This window comes from Pituophis catenifer, unplaced genomic scaffold (genome assembly GCF_029215685.1).
Source record: "Pituophis catenifer annectens isolate HBS135680 unplaced genomic scaffold, rPitCat1.0.hap2 SCAF_3, whole genome shotgun sequence".
NCBI classification, from domain to species: Eukaryota; Metazoa; Chordata; class Lepidosauria; order Squamata; family Colubridae; genus Pituophis; species Pituophis catenifer.
Genome location: NW_027256883.1, coordinates 211,715,445 through 211,733,035, shown reverse-complemented (window position 1 = coordinate 211,733,035; position 17,591 = coordinate 211,715,445). Strand labels below are relative to the sequence as shown.

The window sequence follows — 17,591 nt, the reverse complement described above, 5'->3', positions numbered from 1 at the left end:
ACCAGCCACAATGAAGAAATATAAGAACACCCAATAACAGGAAAGGGTCAACCCAACCTTGAAGCTGATAATAACAGCTGCAGGAAAAGGAGAAAGTGAAACCGATTTTCAAAATATTGGCCTCTAAAAACAACAGTACTCGAAGTTAACAATAAAACGTATTACTCCGAGGTTCCTTAATGGCCCCACTATGGAAAAAAAAAAAAAGATTTATTGAAACACAGGGTTGGAAGGGACCTTGGAGGTCCTCTAGTCCAACCCTTGCCTAGAGAAGGAATCCTCAGAAATGGCTGTCCAACTGTTGCTTTAAAAAGTCCAGTGATTGAGGCCCTAGGAAACATGTCTGTTCCATGGTTACTGACAACCCTGCAAGGTAGGCCAAATTAGGAAAAAGTCAGACAATCCAATAAATTTTTACTACACGTAGATCCTCAAGTCTACAACCACAATTGAGCCCCAAATTTCTGTTGCTGAGCGAGACAGTTAACTGAGTTTTTTGCCCCATTTTAGGACTTCTCTTGCCACAGTTGTTAAGTGAATCCTTGCAGTTGTTTAGTTAGTAACCTGGTTGTTAAGTGAATCTGGCTTCCCTATTGACTTTGCTTGTCAAAAGGTTGAAAAAGTGGATCACATGACCCCGGGACAGTGCAACCGTCATAAATATGAAAAATGCCAAGTGTCTGAATTTTGACCATGGGGATGCTGCAAGGGTTGTAAGTGTGAAAAACGGTCATACTCTAAGTCACTTTTTTCAGTGTTGCTGTAACTTTGAATGGTCACTAAACAAACAGCTGTAAGTCTGTTTAAGGAGCCTGAGTGGCATAGGGGGCTAATGCCTCCTAAGGCAGCATTTAACATCCAGCTGCCTGCAATTACTGCGAGTTCAATTCTTACCAGGCTCAAGGTCGACTCAGCCTTCCATCCTTTCTAAGGTGGGTAAATTGAGGACCCAGACTGTGGGGGCAGTAAGCTGACTTTGTATAAATATACAAAAGGATGAAGGCTATTGCTTAACGCATTGTAAGCCGCCCTGAGTCTCCGGAGAAGGGCGGCATATAAATCAATTTTTTTTAAAAAAAAGTCTACTGCCATTGTAAGTATTCCTAAGGAAAAAGCTAATCAAATACAGATAGTCCTCAACTTACAATCATTTGTTTGGTCACCATTCAAACGGTACTGATAAAAGTGGCTTATAGCCAGTTTTCACACTTACGACCGTTGCAGTGGTCTTGTGATCAAAATTCAGACGCTTGGCAGCTGCAGTATCCCAGGATCATGTGATCACCTTTTGCAATCTTCTGATGAGCAAAGTCAATTCAGAAGCCCGATTCATTTAACCACCGTGATACTAATTTAACAACGGCAGTGATTCACTTAACGACTGTGTCAAAAACAGTCATAAAATGAGCAGAAACAACTGCCTTGCTTTCAATGGAAACTGGTCCTAAGTCAAGGACTACCTCTACCGATAAAAATATGCCTCAAGCCACAAATTGCGGCTTTCAAGAGACACCGGCTGGGTTTACAAACACACAGCGCCACCACCTGCCGAATCCCATCATGGCCTAACTGATTAAATATTGGCTATATGCCAGCTATACTAGGGACACCAGCTGGGGAACAATGGTTGATGTAATCACATATATCTGCAGAGCACCAAAAGCAGGAAAGCCTTTGAAGGTCTTATTCTCAGAAGAAGAAAAAAAAAAGAGTAAAATTCTCTAGAGATTTCCTGGAGAATCAAAACACCATGACTCAAGGATGAATCTCAAACCAGACTGAAGTGCAGCCCAAACATAGACTAACATACAGTTTTGAAATCTGAGCAAAATGGGATTTTCTTTCTGGCTCGGCTAAAAATAACAGAACAACAAGCTTGGAAGGGACCTTGGAGGTCTTTTAATCCAGCCCCCTTCTCAAGCTGGAGACCCTGTACCATTTCAGACAAGTAGCTGTCTAGTCTTGGAACATCCATAACTTTTGGAGGCAAGCCGCTCCGCTAGTTAATTTTTCTCACTGTCAAAAAATCTCTCCTTATTTCCAGGTCGCTTCTCTCCTTGATTAGTTTCCATCCGTTGCTTCTTGTTTTGCCTTCAGGTACTTTGGAGAATAGGTTGCCCCCCTCCCCCTTCTTTGGGGCAGCCCTTCAAATATTGGAAGACTGCTATCATGGAACTAGCTAGCGATAGAGAGAGAGGGAGGAGAGAAATGGATAGATATTAGATGATAGAGATGGATAGATGAATGGATGGATGGATGCAGGGGTGAAATCCAGCAGGTTCTGGAGAACCAGTAGCAGAAATTTTGAGCAGTTCGGAGAACCAGTAATGGAAATTTTGAGTAGTTCGGAGAACTGGCAAATACCACCTCTGGCTGGCCTCAGAATGGGGTGGGAATGGAGATTTTGCAATATCCTTCCCCCAGGACTGGGTTGGGAATGGAGATTTTGCAGTATCCTTCCCCTGCCACGCCCACCAAGCCATGCCTACCAAGCCACACCACGCCCACCAAGCCACTCCCACAGAACCGGTAGTAAAAAAAATTGGATTTCACCACTGGATGGTTGGATGGATGGATGGGCAGACAAGCAGGCAGGCAGGCAGGCAGGCAGATAAACATAAATAACACAGTTGGAAGGGACGTTGGAGATCTTCCAGTGATCTGCTCAAATAGGAAACCCTATACCATTGCAGACAAATGGTTGTCTGATCTCTTCTTAAAAACTTCAGGTGTTGGAGCATTCCCAACTTCTGGAGGCAAGTTGTTCCACCGGTTCATTGCTCTCACTGACAGAAAACCTCTCCTTATTTCCAGGTTGATTCTCTCCTTGATTCTTTCTGGTTTCCATCCCTTGATTCTTGTCCGACTTTCAGGTGCTTTGGAGAATAGGTTGACCTCCCTCTTCTTTGTGGCAGCGCTAAGGAGCTACTTCAGAGAGCTGTAGTCTGGGCAACCTGACAAAATGTAGCTTTCGAGAAACAAAGATTGTTCTGCTATGTTGGCAGAACATGGGATTAAAAACCAGGAAGTGGCTCAAATTAAGAGTCCTCCTGCGGGGCATGAAAACTGGCTGGGTGACTATGGGGCAGTTGCTCTCTCTCTTTTGTGATCATGGAGAAAAGAGGAAGGAGTGTTCCAGCCTTGAGTTAGGCAAAGTAAAGATGAGATCATACCTCTAATAGTAACGATAAACCATCCAGGTTGAATTTGTAGCCATGCTGTTTGGCTTGCCTTGGATCAAAGAAAGAGTACAGCAATAGCAGTAGCAATTAAGACTTATATACCGCTTCATAGTGCTTTAGCCCTCTCAGCAGTTTGCAGAGTCAGCCTCTTGCCCCCAACAATCTGGGTCCTCATTTTATCGACTTCAGAAGGATGGAAGGCTGAGTTGACCTTGAGCCAGTCAGAATCGAACTCCTGTCATTGAGCAGAGTTACTGCAATACCGTAATCTAACCACTGCACCACCTCGGCTTATCTAAAATTGACTACTATATAGTAGTCCTTGACTTATGATCACAACTGAGACCAGAATTTCCTTTGCTAAGCAAGGTGATTGTCAAGTGAGTCGCACACATTTTATTATCTTTTTGCTACGGTTGTTAAGTGAATCCCTGCAGTTGTTAAATGAGTCTCGTGGTCATTAAGCAAATCCGGCTTCCCCATTGGCTTTGCTGTCGGAATGTTGCAAATGTCGATCCTATGATTTTGGGATGCTCCAACCGTTGCCCAAATTTTGATCATGTCACTGCGGGGATGCTACAACGGTTGTAAGTCTGAGGACTGACAGTACGTCACTTTTTTGAGTGCTATTGTAACTTTGAATGGTTATTAAAAGAATGGTTGTTAAGTCGAGGATTACCTGGTAACTATTAAATTTGCTGTATTCAGAACTTTCCCAAAATTGTTAGAATTTAAATACAGGTAGTCCTCAATTTACTACCAAAATCCATGTTGTTAAGTGAAACCTATGTTAAGCAAATTTTGCCAATGCAAAAACTAAAATTCAGTGCTAGTTTCATACAAAAATTAAAAGCTGCTAGGAAAAAAAACCATACATTTTAACCTTGATCTAAATTGCTATATAAGCTGTTTTCAAGGGACAGTCAGAATGCAAATTCTGAAACAGGTGATGCAAAGGTGATTTGCTATTTTTTTTTCCCAAGAAATCCTGGGCACTCTTACGATATATCTGTGATAGCGAACCTGTGGCACGCGTGCCCAAAGTGGGACGCTGAGCCATGTCGCCTGGCACGCGAAGCCTCGCCCGTTCCTCTTCTGGGTTTCTGGCGCTCATGCGCACACGATGATGAGCTGCCCTTTTTGCATGCAGCAGTGCCGGAAACTGGAAGAGCTGGTCTTCCGTTTTCCTGCGTGAGCATGTGCACCGGCCAGCTGATTGTCTCGCGCACATGCGCGCTAGAAACCCAGAAGAGTAGCTGGCTGAAGCCGGAAGTTCAGTAACCGAAACCGGAAGTTCATTTTTAGGGGCGCGCATGCACTCTGGGCAGTTCCTCTTCCGGGTTGAGGCCCAGACACTCTGCACTCGGTGCCAAAAAGGTTCACCATCACTGCAATATATCAAGCCATGCTTTGATCAGCAAGGAATTGGGCTGGCCAAATATGTGAACCATAAAAGCTAGGTTCTTAAGAGACAATAAGTTCTTATCCTAGACAGTTCCTGGTGTACGACGCCGAATGGAAACACACACCGAGATGAGAGTTTACCAAAAGATTTTACAGGCGGTCTTCGACTTACGAACACAATTGAGCCCAAAATTTCTGTTCCTAAGTGAGACCGTTGTTAAGTGAGTTTTGCCTCAGTTTATGACCTTTCATGCCACGGTTATTAGGTGAATCACTGCAATTGTTAAGCTAGGAACAGGGTTGTTAAGTGAATCTGGCTTCCCACATTGACTTTGCTTAAAAGGGGATCACATGACCCCGGACATTGCAACTGTCATAAATATGAGTCACTTCTCAAATTGTGTAAACAACAGTCATAAGTCACTAAATGAACTGTTGTAAGCGGAGGACTATCTGTATTGAGCCCTTCCCACGGACTTGGGATAGTCAGATGTTATTACTTGATGGTGTTAAATGTAGCACCATTGCAAGATATAGGCTGTTCCAGTGCTGAAATCTAACATTTGTTACTACCGGTTCTGTGGGTGTGGCTTGGTGGGGGGGTGTAATGTGACTGGGTGGGAGTGGCCAATTTTATTTTTTTTACTTTTAAAACCATTTTAAAACCATCCACTCAGCTTGGATCGTCAGAGGCATTTAAAAGAAAAAAACATTTTTCTTTTTTTTTTTCTTTTAAAAGCCTTTGACGATCCCAGCTGAGCCGTGTGATCATCAGAGGCTTTTTTTCTTACTTTTAAAAGCATTTTTTTTGGCCGAAGAGGTTGTAGAAAAAATGCTTTTAAAAGTAAAAAAAAAGCCTTTGATGATTGTGCGGCTCAGCTGGGCATGTGGGGGGGAGGGCAGGGATTTTTGCTACCGGATTGGGCGATCTGGTCCGAACCAGGAGCATTTCACCCCTGGCCTGTTCCAAATAAAGGTAAATCCTTGACTTACAACAGTTCATTTAGTGACCATTCAAAGTTGAACGGCACTGAAAAAGGTGACTTATGACTGTTTTTCACACTTTACGACTATTGTAGCATCCCCATGGTCACACGATAAAAATTCAGGCACCTGGCATCTGGCTCATATTTATGACGGTCGCAGTGTCCCAGGGTCATGTGATCCCCTTTTGCGACCTTCTCACAAGCAAAGTTCATGGGGAAGCCAGAGTCACTTAACCACCGGGTTACTCACTTATCAACTGCAGTGATTCACTTAACAACCATGGCAAGGAAGGTTGCAAAATCAAGGAAAAAATATCACTCAACAACTGTCTCGCTTAGCCACAGTAATTTTGGGCTCGATTGCAGTCGTAAGGTGAGGACCACTAGTGGCTGTCAATGCTGATGGTGTTTCAGTAACGCTCCAGATGTTATGAGATTGCACCCAAAATGCCTATGACTGCTTTTTTCTTTCGCCACAATGGTTCTACTTCTAATCCTAATAATACTCATTATTATTTAAGAAACAGTGCCATCCTGAGCAACTGGAAAATCACGTCGCCACCTTGCCACTCATCCTAACTTCCAAGTTAACCCCATTTTGATCTTCGTCCCCTACGCTAAGCCATAGAACAGGACTTTGCACAATAATTTAAACTAAAATGAAGAAGGTTGACAGTGTATAAACACCGCGGGTGGACCTTGAAAAGATACAGAAGTGAACTATGCAAACACAGCCACCCAATTGCTGGAGATTTGTAAGAATTCCTGATTCTTGTTGGTTCAACAGAAGCCACCACAAAATTCGTTATCTCCCTCATACCGAAAATCCCCACCGCAGTAAGGTGAGAAGCAAATAGAAATCAACAATTACGCAACAGCACAAAAGTACAGCAGAAAGTTTTAGGAAACCAGAAGGGGATGTTGTGATGAAAACACTCGGAATCTCATTCTTTTTCCTTGAAATTAATTAATTAATTAATGCATTGTAAGCCGCCCTGAGTCTCCGGAGAAGGGCAGCATATAAATCAAATTAAAAAAAAAATAAAAAAAAAATAGATCCACTTAATAGATATATAGGTGGCCCTCGACTTACGACCAACAATTAAGCCCAAAATTTCTGCTGTTAAGCTGGACGGTTGTTGAGTGAGTTTTGCCCCTTTTTATGACCTTTCTTGTCATAGTTATTAAAATGAATCCCTGCAGTTATTCAGTGACCCGGTTTTTAAGTGAATCTGGCTTCCCCATTGACTGTGTTGGTCAGAAGGTCGCAAAAGGGGATCACGTGACTCCAGTGGGACACTGCAACCATCATAAATGAGTCAATTGACAAGCGTGTGAAGTTTGTTCATGTTGCCATGGGGATGCCACAATGGTCATAAGTGTGGAAAATAGTCATAAGTCAGTTTTTTCAGTGCCACTGTAACTTCAAATGGTCACTATATGAATGCTGTAAGGCAAGAACTTCCTGTAAGAGCCTTTTTAAAAACTAGCCAGTAACTAGATCCAACCTATCAATCTCTAACATATCAAAGAAAACCTTAAAGCCTCAAATAGTTAGAATAATGAATCAGTGGAAAGTTGTAGGTGCTTCATAACTGGAGATTTTTAAGAAGAGACTGGACAACCATTTGTCTGAAATGGTATAAGATCTCCTGCTTTAGCAGGGGGTTGGACTAGATGACCTCTAAGGTCCCTTCCAACCCTTTTATTCTGACCTTTAAAGACTTTGCATTTTTACAATGCAGGTCACTATAGGTAGTCCTCGATTTACAACCGCAGTTGAGCCCAGAATTTATGTTGCTAAGTGAGACATTTGTTGAGTGAGCTTTGCCCCAATTTACGGCTTTTCTTGCCACAGTTGTTAAGTGAATCACTGCGGTTGTTAAACAATAGGTTGTTTAACTCTATTAAACATGTGATGTACATTCGGATGTTTGACAACTGACTCATGTTTATGACGGTTGCAGTGTAGTGTCCCGACGTCATGGGATCCCCTTTTGTGATCTTGTGATGAGCGAAGTCAACAGGGAAAGCCAGATTCACTAAACAACCGTGTTACTAATTTAACAACTGCAGTGATTCATTTAACAACCATGGCAAGAAAGGTCGTAAAATGGGGCAAAACTCACTTAACAACAGAAATTTTGGGCTCAATTGTGGTCGTAAGTCAAGGACTACCTGTATAAAGCTATCTTGAAAACCTCATCATTTAAAAAATCTCCATTAGCAGCTAGCAGAAATAGCACCCTAATCTTTTAATCCTTTCAAATGATGTCCACTAATTAATTTATCATCTTTTCTTTATCTCTTCTCAATTTTAATGTCATAGCTTATCTAAAAAGGCAAAAAAACCCCCACCCCACCTTCTCTTCTTCCCATATCTTATCTATAAACTGATCTCATCATTCTGTCCTAGTTTAAAAAAAATAAAATAAAAGCTGCTAGAAAAAAAAAGATATATATTTTAACCTTGTTCTAACTGGCTAACATGTTTTTTTTTAAGTTTTTTATTTTTTAGACAGACAAACATTTAATACATCAGTTATCCCTTCCCTGTGACATCTCGCTTCCAAAGTTTCTTTCTTCTTCTATATATGTGTTATTTCTTCTATCTTGATCCTTAACCAATCCATAATATCAATTCATCACTAATATAATATTCTACTCATCACATATTTATACATCCTTATATAATTAATCATTTATATCTCTTCTCCAACCAGTGATAAAAATAATTCCATACTTTAAAATATTCTGAATCTTCTCTATCCTTAATCATCAAAGTTAATCTATTCATTTCTAGTGGCAAACATGTTTTGATGGCGCAGTCAATTTGCAACTTCTGAAAAAGTGATTCACTTTTTCACTACTTAAAAAAAACAAACATTAAGAGCAGCCAGGAAAAATAAAGTATACTTTATCACTTTGGTCTAAGTGGCTAATATGCTTTTGCAGACAGTCAAAATGCAAATTTTGCAAATGCGAAAAAGATAATTCAGTCCCAGTTTAAAAACGAAAATTAACAGCTGCTGGAAAATATATATATATATATTTTAATGTTGGTCTAAGTGGTTAATATGCTTTCATGGGCAGTCAAGATGCAAATTTTGCCAATGCAAAAAATAGAATACAGTCCCAGTTTAAAACAAAAATTAAAAGCTGCTAGGAAAAAAAAAATCATATACAGGTAATCCTCAATTTATGACCACAATTGAGCCCCAAAATTTCTGTGGTTAAGTGAGATATTTGTTAAGTCAGTCTTGCCCCATTTTACGACCTTTCTTGCCATGGCTGTTAATTGAATCACTGCAGTTGTTAAATTAGTAACATGATTGTTTAGTGAATCTGGCTTTCCCCATTGACTTTGCTTGTCACAAGATCACAAAAGGGGATCACATGATCCCCGGACACTGCAATCATCATAAATATGAGTCAATTTGGATGTTTGATGATCACATGATCATGGAGATGCTTCAATGAGTGTGAACAGTCATAAATCACTTTTTTCAGAGCCATTATAACTTCAAATGGTCACTAAATGAATGGTTGTAATTCAAGGACCTCCCATAAGAGCCTTTTACAAGCCTTTTTAAAGACTAGCCAGTAATTGGACTCAATCTGTCAAGCTCCAAAGTCACTTCTTTCAGTGCCCTTGTAACTTCAAATGGTCACTAAACAAACTGTTGTAAATTGAGGACTACTTGTGCCAAAAGACTTTATTCTGCCCAGAAAAAGAACACAGGGGGATCACTCACATTAGGCCTGTGTTAAGGCCACACCTTAAACAATACATTTTTATAAGTTTACTTGCTCACAAGCCCCATGAGCCACCCCCTATGCCAGAAATGCGGAACGATGGCCCCTTTATGACTTGTGGACTTCAACTCCCAGAATTCCTGAGAAGTTCACAAGTCATAAAAGGGCCATCATTTCCCCACCCCTGTCTTAAGCCCACTCAAAAGACCAATCTACCTTCATTCCTTAAAATCAGCAAATTGTACATATTATTATATAGTATATGTGTTACTGGCAATGTATGAGAAGCTGGCATTGCAAAGAATGCCTAGAAACCTAATGAAATGACTGTGTTATTTTAATATGCTACTATCCTTTCCCTAAGCATTGTATGTAATACCTAGGTATTATGCAGCATGACTACAACTATTTAGGCAAAGTACAAAAACAAAGTCATGAAAAAGGTTAGAGTTACAGTTCTGGTTAGGAGTTAGATTAGGGTTAGAGATTAGGGTTAATGGTTAGGTTAAGGGTTAGGGTTAGAGTCAGAAATGCAAAATAAAGTACAGGAGGGTTTTTTTAACTAAAAAGAAAAAATGAAAGAAAAAGACAAGTATTGACCTCCCTACAATACTACACAACAAGGCTGGCTAAACTGGCATTTTAGCAGGAGGGTTTGATACTTTGCCAGTTTGCCTTTTGGCATTGCATGGAACGCAGAGGAAATGTGCAAAATATTAAGCATTTCATACTTTGATGTCCCGTTTTTGGCATTCTATAGATGTCCGAGGCATAAAATACCTAATTGCACACAATGACAGTAATATGTATATGCATATGTGTGTGATAGATAGATAGATAGATAGATAGATAGATAGATAGATAGATAGATAGATAGATAGATGGATGGATGTAGAGAGAGACAGACAGATGATAGGTGGGTGGGTGGATGGGTGGATAGATGATGGATGAATTGATAAATTGATGGGTGGATGGAGGTTGGATGTAAAGAGAGAGATATAGACAGACAGAGATGGTGGGTGGGTGGAGAGAGAGAGAGAGAGAGAGAGAGAGAAAGAAAGAGAAAGAGAAAGAGAGAGAGATAATGGATGGATGGATGGATGGATGAATAGATGGATGATGGATGGATGTAAAGAGAGGGATAGATAGAGAGACAGACAAACAGACAGATGATGGGTGGGTGGGTGGATAGATGATGGATAGATAGATGTTAACCATTCAGCCATGTTCAACTCTTGGCAACTTTATAGGCAGGTGCTTTCTATGCTACTTTGAACAGTTTCCTTCAGTTGTTGGCTAGCTATTCATCTTTGTATCAGTTTTGTATCAAGCCAGCAAGTTGGTGTTGGTGTGGGTGGGTGGGTGGGTGTGTATATGTATATGTATACATATGTATTTATAAATCTATATACATATACAGTATATGTATATAATACATAAACATACACACACACATATATATTTATATACATGTACACATACATTTTAGAATACTCATCATTTACACAAATCCCTTTTTCTAGGCGGTTGCCTTGTCTCAGGACTGCATTTGGGGTTTCATCAGAGCAAGCATTCCAGAGGATTTCCCTGACCAAGATGTTTTCATTACCCCTTATAGTCTAGCAACTGATTGCAAAATGTCCCCGAAGCTAAAATAACAATTCCTTACAGATACTAAATTTTTAGGGGAAGGAGATCTTTTGAACTTTACTACAAAGCCCCACACAAACAAACTGGTGATTTCAGAAACAAGCAGGAAAAACAATATGCTTTAGGTAGAACAAAAGCAGAGTCAACAACCGCAAAGAAATCGGAGTTAATAGCTCCTTTTCCAACCACACAAAGTCCTCAAACTTACGAGCATAATTGAGGCCAAAATGTCTGAAAGTTAGTAGCACGGTTAAGTGAATTGGGCATCCCCATCGATTTTGCTGCCAGAAGGCTGCAAAAGAGAATCACATGACCCTCAGACCTAAAAGACCAGGTTAGGGACACAGAACATAGAACACAGGGCCAAAAGGGACCTTGGAGGTCTTCTAGTCCAACCCTCTGTTCAGGCAGGAGACCCTATATACCATCCCAGACTAAAACCTCCAGTGTTGGAGCATTCATAACTTCTGGAGGCAGGTTGTTCCACTAATTAATTGTTCTCAATGTCAGGAAATGTGTCCTTAGTTCTAGATTGGATCTCTCCTTGATTAGTTTCCACCCTTGTCTTGTCCTGCCTTCGGGTGCTTTGGATAATAGCTTGATTCCCTCTTCTTTGTGGCAGCTCCTCAAATACTGGAAGACTGTTATCATGTCCCCTTCTAGTCCTTCTTTTCATTGAACTAGACATATCTAATTCCTGCAACCGTTCTTTGTATGTTTTAGCCTCCAGCCCCCTAATAATCTTTGCTGCTCTTCTCTGCACTCTTTTCTAGAGTCTCAACATTTTTTGTGCGTATCGTGGTCACCAAAACTGGATTCAGTACAGATCTTTTTGGAGGAAATCTAACACTTAAGAGTCAACAAAGACTTGATGGTACATAATCAATCAATCAATCAGCTCTCAGTTTGACATCATTTGGTCAATTTCATTGGCCTTGTAGCATGTACTGGAAGGAATCCAAAGCAGCTTAGATACTATGCTGAATACTGTATGGAAAAATCAGTTCTTAGATGAGCCAAATCGATTCTATCAAGTTGAAATATAGAGATATAAGGCCAAAGTCTATTGTTAGAACAATCCCACGGATTTGCAATGGGAAGTATTTTTCTTTTGGGGGTCTAGCATTCACAAATTGCCCCCTCCCCTTGATTTAAGAGAAACGTTTCCTTCCTTGTTTTCTTGCCTTAGTCCTACCGTAGTTCGAGTTCCCTTGAGGTCTAGAATTAAGGAGAACTTTCCTGACAGTTAGAACAATTAACCAGTGGAACGATTTGCCTCCAGAAGCTGTGAATGTTCCAACACTGGAAATTTTTAAGAAGAGATTGGACAACCATTTGTCTGAAATGGTATAGGGTTTCCTGCCTCAGCAGGGGGTTGGACTAGAAGACCTCTAAGGTCCCTTCCAACTGTTATTCTATTCTATTCCTATTCCAGTTAAGGTGCCAAAGTAGAAAGATCTCTCATCTCAACCCACCTCAGAAGGTTGTTGTTGGGAGAAAATAGCATAGGGCAGGTGTGTTGGATATGTTTGCTACCTTGAATTAATTGGAAAAATAATAAAAGCAGGATATAAATAAATAAATAATTCAGGCACAAAAAGTAAACCGAGCTCACTTGCTTATAATTTTCTTATAATCTACTTACCACATTACAAAAAAGCAAAGTTGATAGTTTGGAAAAAGTGCAGAGAAGAGCAAGTAGGATGATTAAAGGCCTGGAGACTAAACCATTTGAAGAATGCTTGCAGGATTTGGGTTTGGCTAGTCTTGAGAAAAGAAGGACTAGGAGGGACATGATGGCAGTATTCCAGTATTTGAGGGTCTGCCACAAAGAAAAGGGGGTCAATTTATTTTCCAAAGCAGCAGAGGGCAGGACAAGAATTAACGGATGGAAACTACTGGTAATCAAGGAGAGAAACAACCTGGCATTAAGAAACTTCCTAACAGTGAGAATAATTAACCAGTGGAACAGCTTGCCACCAGAAGTTGTGGAGGTTTTTAAGAAGAGGAGGAAGGATCACTGGAGGTTTTTAAGAAGAGATTGGACAGCCACTTGACTGAAATGGTACAGGGTCTCCTTCTTGAGCAGGAGATTGGACTAGAAGATCTCTAAGGTCCCTTCCATCTGTATTCTATAAGATCATACCTTGAGATCCTTTACTTATGCATATGTATGCAGGGCATCTATGAACACTAACTAGCAGTCAAAATAACAGAGTTGGAAGGTACCTTGAAGGTCTTCCAGTCTAACCCCCTGCTGAGACAGGAAACCCTATACCATTTCAGATAAATAGTTGTCCAATCTCTTCTTGAAAACCTCCAGTGATCCTTCCTCCTCTTCTTAAAAACCTCCACAACGTCTGAAGGCAAGCTGCTCCTGTGATTAATTCTTCTATCAGGAAATTCCTCCTTAGTTCCAGGTTGCTTCTCTCCTTGATTAGTTTCCATTTGTTGCTTCTTGTCCTGCCTTCAGGTGCTTTGGAGAAGAGGTTGACCGCCTCTTCTTTGTGGCAGCCCCTCGAATATTGGAAGACTGCTATCATGTCACCCCAATTCAGAAGACATGATGGAAACTCCTTAATTTCACAACACATTGACAGATTTAACCATAGTTTCAGCCGGGAAATGGTGAACATCCTAGACTTAGCCAAGTCCAAAAAATGTTAGAGAATTCCTGGAAGCCTGGCATTCAGACAAATCGGCCATCAACAAGCACACAAACTTCTACATACCATTCAAAAGAGACCATCAGAAAGCCAGAAAGAAAACGAAAAGACCAAAACAGTTCCTCACCAGCAATCAAGATTCAAATGATCTGAGATTAATACCAACCATAACATTAGGGCACCAAACAAGGATACCCCAATCAGGGAACTACCAACTCAGAAAAACAAACAATAAACAACAGTCTGATTAAGGAACCAAGACAGAGGTGGTTTTCAGCCGGTTCGTGCGAATCGGTAGCAGAGAGCCCACCCAGGCTCTATTCTGTCCTATTTAGGCACGGTTTTGCGACCAGGCGCATGTGCGGAAGACCGGGGCATGCATGGAAGGTGCGTGCATGAAGCAAGATAGCGCACGGCGAATCGGTAGTAACAAAATATGAAAGCCACTGTTGAACCAAGACCATTTCCACCAACACAGACGGGATAAATCACAGAGAGCAAAATCTCACTCCCGTCTAGCACTGATGATATTACCTAGTTGGGTAATGAAATGTCTGCAAGAAAACAAGCAAGCTCAGAGAGCACCGAGGGCCCTACAGTCCTTCTCCTCTCCACAAACCCCGCTCCCCTTCTAGTACTGATGGTGTTACCTAGTTTGGTAAAGAAACATCAGCAAGAAAACAAGCAAGCTTGGTAGTACAGTGGTTTAAAGCACCCTGTTATTAACACAGCTGCCTGCAATTACTGCAGGTTCGAATCTCCCCAGGCTCAAGGTTGACTCAGCCTTCCATCCTTTCTAAGGTAGGTGAAATGAGGACCCAGACTGTGGGGGCAATAAGCTGACTTTGTATAAATATTCAAAAGGATGAAGGCTATTGCTTAGCGCATTGTAAGCCTCCCTGAGTCTCCGGAGAAGGGCGGCATATAAATCAAATTAAAAAAAAAAAAAGCAAGCTCAGAGAGCACCAAGGACCCTACAGTCCATCTCCTTTTCCTCCTCCTCCTCTTCCTCCTCCTCCACCCTACAAACTTCACTCCCTTCTTGCAGGAGACCCCAGAACATTTCAGACAAATGGCTGTCGAATCTCTTCTTAAAAATCTCCAATGATGGAGCACCCATAACTTCTGGTGGAAACAGTTTCAACATTTTTTTTTAAATATCACGGCGACCAAAACTGGATGCAGTATTCCAAGTGTAGCCTTACCAAGGCTTTATAAAGTTGTATTAACACTTAGTGTGATTTTGATTCTGTCCCTCTGTTTATGCAGCCGAGGACTGTGTTGGCTTTTTTGGTGGCTGCAGCACAACGCTGGCTCATATTTAAATGGTTGTCCACTAGGACTCCAAGATCCCTCTCCCAATTACTCCTATTGAGCCAGGTGCCTGTGTTAATACCACCGGTATTAAAGTTGCTATGGGCACCAGCCATGGGAAGACACGTCTTCTGGTTTTCACTGCTCTGACTGAGCTGGCCCACACCACTAAGTCATGGAAGGGGAAACTAGCTTATTGAAGAAACTACAATTGGCTGAGCTTGCATTCTGCAAATCCCATTATGGTTTAGCCCGAGGCTTAAACCCCCCATTCTTATCTCTCTGGGCTTGATTGTTTGCCTTGCCAAGAGGAAATGCGTAATTCAAATGCTCCTCTTCCCACATAAAGGCCTTGAAGTCTTCAAAGGATGAGATTAAATTTCAGGAGGACAGGCTGAAAAATAACAGCCCCATTCCAGGAATACAAAGAAGACTTGGCGAGAGAAAGCAGGAAATTTGGCCTAATGGTCAAGGCGCCAGGCTAGAAAGCAGGAGACTCTGAGTTCAAGTCCTGCCTTAGCCATGAAAATTGACTGGGTAAATTTGGGCCAATCACCAGGGAGAGTGAATTTTAGTTCCTCCTTAGCCAGGAAAGTTGACTGGGTTACTTGGGACCCAATAACAAGGAGACCGTGAGTTCTAGTCCTACCCTTAAGTATGAAAGCCAGCTGGTGACTTTGGGCCAATCCCTCTCTCAGACCAATTCACCTCACAGGGTTGTTGTGGGGAAAATAGGAGAAGGAAGATGTATTGGACCTGTTTCCTGCCTTGAGTTATTTGTAAAAATAATAAAGGGAAGATACAAACAAACAAACAAACAAGTTGTCCCAAGCTCCCCGTTTGGGCAGGGGATAGACTAGAAGACCTCCAAGGTCCCTTCCAGCCTAGGATTCGTTACATGCTCTGGGACTATCCCACTTTTTGGGGTGCCCTGCTTCAATTCAATCTAACTAGAGACAAGTCCTCCCAAAAAGTCACCACCAGCCCAAACTGCTCCCCCATTTCCACGCAGATGGAAATTCCACAGGTATAGATATCCCAGCGCGGCTGCTGCCCCAACTTGTCCGTCTGGCAGGGAGAAATGGGACTTGTAGTCCGACCCAAGGAGGAAACAGATGTAGGGGGGGTGTTTCCACCGAGAGTTCCAGCTGCTAGAGAAACGCGTCTTTCGGGTGCCAGAAGCGCCCCGTGCGCCTCTTCACAGGGACACCCCCAAAGTGGGCGAAAACCGCCCCCCCCAGGGAGGAAGTATCAGCCCGAAATTGCAAAACTCCTCGGGGGGGGGAGTAAGGGCTGGGCTCCTCCGTCTGCCGCCCCCGCCCCTCCAGCAAAGATGCTTTTAAGACTAGTTTCCTTTCCTTCCTGCCCATCCAAACCAAACGCGCCTTTTCAATTACCACCCCGCCATCGGGAGATTCTCTCTCCGCACCCCCCCCCACCCCGCCATCTCTTCCGTGGCCGTGTCAGCTGGGGCTGATGGGAACTGTAGTTCCCCCCAGGGCAGCAGGGCGGCGGCGATCCTAGAGATATACCTCCCATCCACCCACCCCCATCACTCCTCCCCAAGCATCCCGGATCGCTCGGTTCTTTTAGCTCCTCCGGATCTAAATGGGTCTGGGGTCCCTCTTCAAGACCCCCAAGTGCGCGTCCACCGCACCCGGTGCCGACCCCCCACTCCGGCCTCGATCGCCCAATCCGTCCACGTGGGAGAGGAGGGGAAGTCAGATCTGAGCCCTCCCCCACCCCCTTCTTCCACGACCCCATCGCCCCTTCCCTTTTTTCCCCCCGTGCCGGCTGGGCGCTTCTTCCCAACTTTCCCGGGGCGAAGCGAAGCGGAGGAAAGCGAAGAGAAGCGGCGCGAAGCGAAGGCGGCTCCTGCCCTCTCCCTTCTCTCGGGCTGGAGACCCGGCGGCGGACGGCTCTGCTTACCCCGCGGGGCTCCGGGAGCGATGCGCCAGGTGAGCGATGCGGAGCGGAGCCTGCCCTGCCGACCGGCGAATGGTTGCAGCGCTGCCCGCCGGTGCGCTTTTAAAAGGCGGCCCGAGTTTCGTTTTCGGGGCCTGGGCGCGCGGCTTGCTCGGAAATTACATCAGGCGCGGCTCCAGCCCGGGAGGAGGAGTGGGAGGGGCGGCCGGCCAGCTGTGCCCGCCCCCTGCTTCGCCCGGCCGGCCCCGCAGCGCCCCCGCCGCCAGCAGCCCCACTGGGACCCCCTCCCAAGATCTCCCCCTGCGGGGGTCGAAAGCGGTGCCCGAGGAAAGAAAAGATCGGGAGGAGGAGAGGAAGGGGGCAGTCGGTTCCCCCACCCCCCATGCTTGGCCCAGCTGGACCTGCGGCGCCCCCACCTCCAGCACCCCCCTTGCGCCCCCTCCCCAAAGATTCCCCCGAGGGGTCCGAAGTGGTGTGCAAAGAAGGAAAGGACCACGAGGAGGAGCAGGATGTGGGGGGGGGCACTCTGTTGCTGCCTGCCCTGCTTGGCCCCATCACCAGCAGCCTCACTGCGACCCCTGGAAACCTCCCTTCCCCCCCCCCGGGGGTCCAAAGTGGTAGGTGAGGAAGGAAGGCCAAGAGGGGGTGCAGCCAGCTGTCTCCCCCCCCCCCCTTCATTTGGCCCAGCCAGACCTACAACCTCCATC

The 17,591-nt window shown here is 43.6% G+C and overlaps 1 protein-coding gene across 1 annotated transcript in view; it reads right to left on the bottom strand.

The window, feature by feature from the left end:
* Positions 1-16,951, bottom strand: part of HELZ2 (helicase with zinc finger 2) — a 65,390-nt gene extending 48,439 nt beyond the window's left edge. Inside the window, exon 1 of the mRNA XM_070941835.1 lies at positions 16,888-16,951. The gene's annotated coding sequence lies outside the window, so the exon portion shown is untranslated. The remainder of the gene's footprint in view (positions 1-16,887) is intronic.
* Positions 16,952-17,591: the final 640 nt, after the last annotated feature.